Below are 8318 nucleotides of genomic sequence, written 5' to 3'. Positions count from 1 at the left end.
CCAGCACAGTGTGCTCTGACAAGGCCCTTCTGGGGCTGTAGGGTGCTGTACCTTGCCTCTCCTGCCTCAGCCTGGGCAGGGACAAGAGATGTCCAAAACATCCCTGTCGTAGAAAAACCTAGGACACACGCAGGAACATTCGTTAAGATTCTTTTTTGTTTTGATTTTGGTTTTTTTTTGGGGGGGGGGTTGGCCACACCACATGGCTTATGGGATCTTAGTTCCCCGACCAGAGACGGAACCTGTGCCGCTGCAGTGGAAGTGTGGAGTCCTAACCACTGGACCGCCAAGGAATTCCATCGTTAAGATTCTTAAAGAAGAAAGTTTGATTTTGTGCTTGGAAATATATCAGAAATCACTTAGAGGCAAACAAGAGCTGGCCCTCTGCAGAGTTGAGCAGCCACCCGTCTCCAGATGCCTCCATGCTTAAAGTGCTCTCTTGGGGCTGGGGCTTTCCAGGCCTTTCCAAGCAAGGCTGCCCAGCATCCTTCTCTTTCTCCCTCCAGGTTTTGAACCAGTGATGCTCACCTGTGGTGTCTCATTCTCTTGGCAAACCGTGCTGGCTGGGCCCTGCACACATGAATCCTAGGAAAGGTTAATGGCAAGCCCAAGTTTGGGGATGGTCCTCTTGGATTGACTGACCCTCTTTCCAAGAGCGATGCCAACTTAACCAAAAAGATTCCATTTATAATGGGAATTTCAGGACTCAGTATTTTTTCTTGGGTTGAGGAGGGTGGGATCAGGGATGTTTCTTGTTCTTTGGTTCAGAATGGATAACATTTAGTAGCAGCTGTGGCCCAGCAAAACCTCTTTTTTGTTATTTCTGTCCCAAGAACTTAGAGCAGGGTTCCCCAACCCCTGGACCATGGACCCGTACCTGTGCGCAGCCTTTTAGGAACCGGGCGGCACAGCAGGAGGTGAGCGGCGGGCCAGCGAGCGAAGCTTCACCTGCCGCTCCCCATCGCTCCCCATCACTTGCATTACCACCTGAACCATCCCCCACCCCCCCACCCCCATCCATGGAAAACCTGTCTTCCACGAAACCGGTCCCTGGTGCCAAAAGGGTTGGGGACCTCTACCTTAGAGCACTGAGCACAAAATCCTTCAGATCCTCCTGATTCACTTCAGTAATGACCTGTAATACTTCTCTCAGACAGGCTCAGATTCTTGGGACCATCTCCCTGTTTAGTCCATACATCTTGTTTGCAGTGACTGGCAGAGAGTTAGTTGAGAAATCTATGATAACAAAGCTTTTACTGTATAAATGTTCTACCAAAGAAAACCAAAAAGATATCATAAAGCATTCAATCTGACACATTCCAGATAAATTATTCAAATTTTGCTGCAAATGCTTCAGCCTAAAATAAATGGCTTTGTGTGCAGAACTGTGTATCATACCGCACATTTGTCAGAACTCCTTCCCCTTCCAAAAGTGCTGTTGCCCTGGTAACTGGGGAGCTTGGCAGAGCTAAGAGATCCTGCTGGCGGCAGGGGTAACATAAACCCCATGAGGGCAGGGTTCACGTCCGTTATATTCACCGCCCTCTCTCAGGTCCCAGATACAGGGCCAGGCACAGAGAGGGCACTCAAGACATGAGCCCACTTGCTGTATTTACAAGTGTAAGAATATGGCAATAGCATCAGGCCCTGAGCTTGTAGGGCAAAGAATAAAAAGGACAGGTCACCACTTCATCTTTCGTGTATGCATGTGTGACATCACATGGATGAAAAACGAGCAGGAGGAGTTGTTCTTTTCAAAAGGAAAATATTCACAAAATATATGGAAATAGTAACAGAACTTTGAGACCATAGGTGGCTTCCCTGAGCAAGATTTGGCAGGAATCAAAAAAGCCAATTTAGCGCTCTAGGCAGAAACTTGATGGTACTTCGGAATGCGAGGAGAATTTTACGGTACCTCATCAAGTGGCATACACACACACATACACACACACACACATATTACAGATGTATATATACAAATGAATAAACATACATAGTATATACATAAGTATATGTCTGTGTATTTCTATCAAAGATCCCTGTGCTCTACCTCAAACTTTCCATGATGAAATGAGATACTTTGGTCATCAACAGAGAAATAATAAAATAATTCCCAAAGTTTGGGGAGAAGGGGAGGCTGGGGAGAAAACTGTTCCATATTTAGCATAAGACGACCAGCTTCCTAAAAAGTAACTTTCTCTACATAAACTACAAAAATCATTTCAAAATTTACCACTTTATGCTTTCCACACCTTTAACAAAACTGACATATCCAAAGTCAATATTGGAAGAGAAAAGGGATAATTTACTCACCCCCAGAGGAGCAGACTTTCTCTCTTTTAAAAGATGTTTCTACTTGTTGGTGGTGGTTTAAGTAAGAGGAACGGGTAAGTGGGAATCATAGGGAGATGGGTTTTTACTCTCCAAAGGAGAATATTTTCCCCTCACCGTACATTGCCAGTAGAATGACGCACTTGATTTAGTGGCCCAGCGGCAACTGAACCCTTAAATTAAAGGCTCAAAGGAGTTCAAGGAAGAAGCGATGGGGAACCAGATTAGACAGAGGGTCTCTCCAAAAACATACACATTCAGTTTAGACCAACCCGAAGCACTCTTCCTACAGACTCTGGCGGTCAGCGTCCTTCCAGGCACAGGAAATGCTGACATCTGTGCGCAAGCACATCTGCAGGAGTCACACTGCCTGGGCTCAGACCCAGGCTCCACCCACCAGCCATGTGGCTGCAGTCAGGGTCACTGATTTCTTCAAGCCTCCATTTCTCAGCTCTAACACGGGCATAACAATAGTATTTACCTCACAAAGTGGTTAGGAAGATGAAACAAGGATGACAACGCATGAAGGGTCTTAGGAGAGGGTCTGGGATGAAGTTAGTGCTCAAAAAAGCACAGCTATTGTCATTCTGATTGGCAGTATTGCATATCCAGTTATTATTATTATCAGGAACAGCAACATTGTTATACTCAAGGAGTTTGGTCTCACTGAAGGTGAAAGTGTGAAATGGTGATCAATATGAGGGAGAAGGTGTAACTGAATCAAAACCTGGGTCAGCTGGCCCACGCATGCAGTAAAGTCAATCTACTGACACCAGGTTGTGGTGAAGGAAAGAGCAGTGTTTATCACAGGGCGCCAAGCAAGGAGTCCAGGTAGCAAGTGCTCAAAAAGCCCGAACTCCACCCGAAGGCTTTCAGGGAAAGGTTTTTAAAGACAGGGAGAGGGAGAGGGTTGCAGGGTGCGTGATCAGCTCATGGACATTCTTCTGATTGGTTGGTGGTGAGGTAATGGGGAGTCAACACCATCAACCTTCTGGTTCCAACCAGTCTTGGCTCTTTGTGCTTGTGGGCAGCGTGCAGTTCATTTCTTCCACCTGGTGGGGGTTTCAGTATCTGCAAAACAGCTCAAAGGATTTGGCTCAGAATATTATCTATAGCCTTTGAGGAGGAACTAAAGGTCCTCGACTTTGTTTAATGGCTAAATTATTATTTTGTCTTGCTTGAGTGTTTTCCTTTGCTTCTGCATTTTCTCACTTCTTTAATTAAATATATTCTTTGGAACTCTGGGAAGGCCTAGGAGGCTAAAGTTTTTCTACAAACAAGAGGCAGGTAGAGGACATGTGCCAGGGGCGGGGGCGGGGGTGGGGTGGGGGTGGTGTCTGGCTGTCCCAAGGAGGCCCCATAGGGTTCTGCTGAGTTATAAAGGCAACAAGTAATTTGGGGGAAGATAAAAATTAATCCCACAAACACACTCTCACTCCTTTCCCTCTGTGCCATACCGTCAGCCCCTGCAGCTTTGAGATTAATCTAGGTATTGCCCTGAGATTAAGGTAACAAGCTGAGTTCCTCCATGCATGATCCATAGTGATAGAAATAAAGCCATCAGAGTGACACAGAGCACAATAAAAAGGTAGTTTTACTCTTTTAAACTAATTCTTAAATAATTAATGCATAAGTAGATTCTCCTCATAAAAATACAAACTATACAGATAAGGACAAACTCTCCCTTGACCACTATCCCCAACTCTAGAGCCCTCCCCAGAGGTAAGCACTGTTATCAGGGTGGAATGCATCCTCGGACTTTGTCCATAGAAAATGTACACTATTCATTTTGGTTCACATAAATGGACTCTCTGTACTATTGATATTTGGCAACTGCTGTTTTAATTCATGAGTGTCTGGAATGTTGCCATATTTGTATATATAAACAGTTCTACCTTATTCGTCCTTTTCAATGTGTGTCTATTCCCAGTAACTGAGTGGATAGCTTTCACAGGGCTGACGAGATTCCATCCCTTGCCCCCTTCTGTCTTTTGCAGAAGCAGTTACCTCGTGGGAGGAGATGTCACTGGTTTGAGAGTTTGGAGATGTGTTCTTTGGTTCTACCACTTCTGACTAGAAGTAGACCTAGAGAACTCAGTTCCCTTAACTATTAAACAAGAGAACTGGATCACACAGTTCTGATACAGCTACAGTAATCCATGTTTTGGGTATTGAAACAGAAAAGCTGTTCCTCAGAATGAGGAAAGTTGTGGGAGTGGGCAAAAGCTGATGATTTCTAAAGAAGTTCTTCCTGCAAAGAGGTGAATGCTTTCCACAAAGTTCAGCCCACTTACAAACTAGAGTCTGGTTTACCTCATTCTTTTAATGTTCGCAAACTATTCAATAGTATGTGGGCTTTATTTGAAAATCAGGAGAGTCGAGATATTTTTGAGTAGCCACAGATATAGAAATTCTTCTGGTGGAATTTAGTTGAAAATATTTGCATCTGGGCTGTTTACTGGGTAGGGAATTAGGATGTTATAGGGCAGATTTGGATGAAAGCTAAAAGGGAGAGATTTCAGTGCCCTAAAAAGGTTCATTCAATTGAATGAACACCCACTGTGTCCAGTGGTGAGGACACTAAAATAAAAACCAAGACAGTTAGATTTTGTACTTCCAAAATCTTCGCCATTGTCTGTTCTCTACCCAAAAGATGTCTGTATACTGGAGTAGTTCTCTTGTTCCCAGTCCATTACCCAGGTACTTTGCTACTGGAGATTTCAGTCCATTACCCAGGTACTTTGCTACTGGAGATTTCAGACGAAACCTTGAAGAACTATTTGTCAGCATGGCTTTTTAACAAGCTTCCCTTCAACCCCACCATTAATGTTTTAATCAGTAAAAGAGAGAGAGCTGGTTGACAGTAACATTTTCATGGCTCTTATTTATTACTCTTTATTATCTTATCTGGAATATATTTTAAATTACCATTACTGACACAAAAAAGAAATATTCTTTCACCAGAAAACAGGGAACTATGGATGAGCAGTGATAAAATTTGGAGTGTGTGGGGAGGTTGAATGTGAAGTTTGCCATATGGGATGAGGGGGAGGGGAGGACCCCAGCAAACCATCACCTACCTTCTTTCCTTTACAAACCATCACCTACTTTCTTTCCTTTACCCTCTGAACTGCAGTAGGTGGCAAAGACTTGGGGAGTCCATAGCATGACTGCCCACACCCCCTGTTGCTGAGCCCTCAGGAAAGCTAGGTTCTGCCCCTTTGTCCCACACCACCACATTCTGTTGGACCAGTTCACACCCCCAACCACATTCCCACTCCCTAAATGTAGTCCCAGGGCTCCAAGGTTGAGGGGCTCCAGAACTGATTTCTTATTTCCCTCCCAGGATCAGCCTTGTCTGTGGAGTTAGAGATACAAGCTCAGAACATCTCAACCCCAGCTGGCTCTCCAGTTGACTAAAGAGGTCAATTCTTAGCCTCCAGTGCTTAGACTCCCTGCCTGCCTGCGTCCAACACAGTTATGGTAAAGTGGGTATTGGAAAACCCTAGTTTTCTTTCATAGAGTGTTGAACATAAATCCATGAAAGGCTAAGCAAGTCTTCCCCTCCCCCTTCCTCTAGCCTTTCTACATGAATCACAACATTTTAGAGCCTACAGAAATCAGGACTAGTGGTCCTAAGAACAAATGTAAGGTAGTCCCGTTGGTTTTTTTGCAGCCCCCTTTTCCCTTGTGGTGACTTTCCTCTGTGCCTTCCCACTGATGTCAAGGGTCCTGATTCTAGGGCTCCCCACGGCAGGAGAACCTTCTCAGTTTCACCACTTATCACAGTGCCCCTTGCCGGGGTCCTTGTTCATGGTCTAGACCACAAAGAAAAGGATGGGGTAAACACATGCAACCTCATCTCTGAGCCCTGGAACCAGATGCCTGCCCTATACCTCCCAAGGAAGTGACTCTGTTTAAGAAGGTCCCTGGAGGCAACAATGTTTCTAAAATTTTGTTTTTAATGATAGATCTCAAGTACTATCAGGTCAAAGGAGGTTGGAGTTTTTCAAGTGATAAGTTTTTTCTGAAGCACCCCAAATCTCCCCACATTACCCTGCTAATACCATTATTCTATGAGTTTCTTTAATATCTCTTTTCATTCTCAACATTTGAGGGCTGAAATCAGGGAATGAAATTGCCATATGCCTCCAATTCAGTAAAATAGAACAGACTACAAGCTATAAGTTATCTTATATGTAAACCGAACACAAGTTAAATTATCAGTAAATTAAAATTGGATTATATGGGCACTTTGGCAAAAACACTTGGGACTTTAAAAAAGCAGACATTAAAACTACTATATCTGTGTTACGCTGAAATTCTCAAAAATATCCCATGTAGATTGTTTATGTACACATACACTCCTTTTCTTTGTTTCTTTTTCTTTCTTTTTTTCATTCAACAAACTTTTATTGAATGCTTACCCTAATCTGGGACCATTCCAGGCACTGGGGATACAGCCTTGAACAAGAAAGCCCACTTCCTGCTCTCAGGTTGCTGGCATTATCTTTGAAGAGAGAGAAAGAATAGGTGATCAGGTAAACAAGATGATTTCATATGGTGATGAGTGTCTCCAGCCAAATAAAGCAGGTTACTATGATGGAGTGCCTGGGCAAGGGGGCCTTTTTTGTTTTTTGGTTTTTTAGGGATATAAAAGATTTTAATAAATGGAGAGTTATACTATTTTTGGATTATAAAATTCAGTTTGTAAGCATGCCAGTTCTCCTCACATTTATAATTTTAATGCTTTGCATCCGGGACCCCTCCTTTGTACACACTCTCCCCCCCCCTCCACTTGGGCCTAGGCAGCCGGTGCAGGACCACACTCCACAAGGAGGCATCACCTGGCAGCTTGGCCTCTGCCACTCTGCTGTGGAGGCGCCCTCCTCCCATCCCACTGGTTCCCACAGTCCCTGTCAGGCTGCTGCTCTGAGGGACATCCTCTTCCAGGTGGCCCATGCATTCCTTTTCTGATGAATCATTCCATATATACTAATTTGATGTCAGAAGAAGCTTGGACTAGAATCTTGAAACTTCCCTTTTAAGTGAAAATATTTGAATTCTCAAAAACTTTGTTCTCAATTTCATTTTAGATAAAGAGATTAAAATGCACATGTATATTGTATATGGGTGCGAATTTAATAAAGTAATTTCTTTAGAATTATAATTTGTTTCCATTGTGACTAAGAGCCTTCTAGGTGTGGTGGAAAGATGAATATGTGAAATTGAACAGAAGGTCTAACATTCTTTCTTCCTCATTTTCATTCATTTGCAACCCTTTCCGGGAGCAGGCTCTGGAAAGGGTAGCTCTATTAGAGGCGTTTACATGTAAATGCTAGCTTGCCAAGATGTCTCCAGAGGTACTGGGACCAGCAAGTCAACACCAACAAGTGCTGAAACTCACCAGGTCATTCCTCTGGGAGCCCAGACCCCTGAATCCCGCAGGCACGAGGGCCATCTCAAGTTAACGGCCTTTCTTCCATCCTTATCCCTACCTGTGAACTGCTTCCCCTTCCTTTTTGTCTTAATCACTATGTGAATTTCAGGCATTCTTATCATTTTCTTTGTTCTCACATAAGCCTTATTTTGCCCCCAACATTGAGGCAAACAACCCTGAAAAGTTCTGGAAGCATCATTTCCACATTGTAAGTTATCATATCATAATATTTCATCTGCTGAAATCCATTGATCACTACTTAGCTAGTCATCATGATTTAATTTTCCACCTTGCAGAGCTCTTTTGCACACTGCTATTTCTCTAAACAATAACACACAGGATATGGTGTAGGGCAAAGGTAGAACCAAACACCGGCAAGACAGAGAGGCTGTTTTTATCATTGTGATTTCCTTATGTTGAACACACTGTGATATCCAGCTAGCCGAGCTCTGCGGTTAATGTTATATTTGAAATGAGAAAAGATTCCAAGTTCTTCAAAATTTGCATTCTCAAAGGCTGTCTTCTTGAATTTCTACATTTTAAAAAC

This window comes from Leucopleurus acutus, assembly GCF_964270905.1.
Source record: "Leucopleurus acutus genome assembly, chromosome: 9".
NCBI classification, from domain to species: domain Eukaryota; kingdom Metazoa; phylum Chordata; class Mammalia; order Artiodactyla; family Delphinidae; genus Leucopleurus; species Leucopleurus acutus.
The sequence above is the reverse complement of the archived record's forward strand: the minus strand, read 5'-3'. Positions refer to the sequence as shown.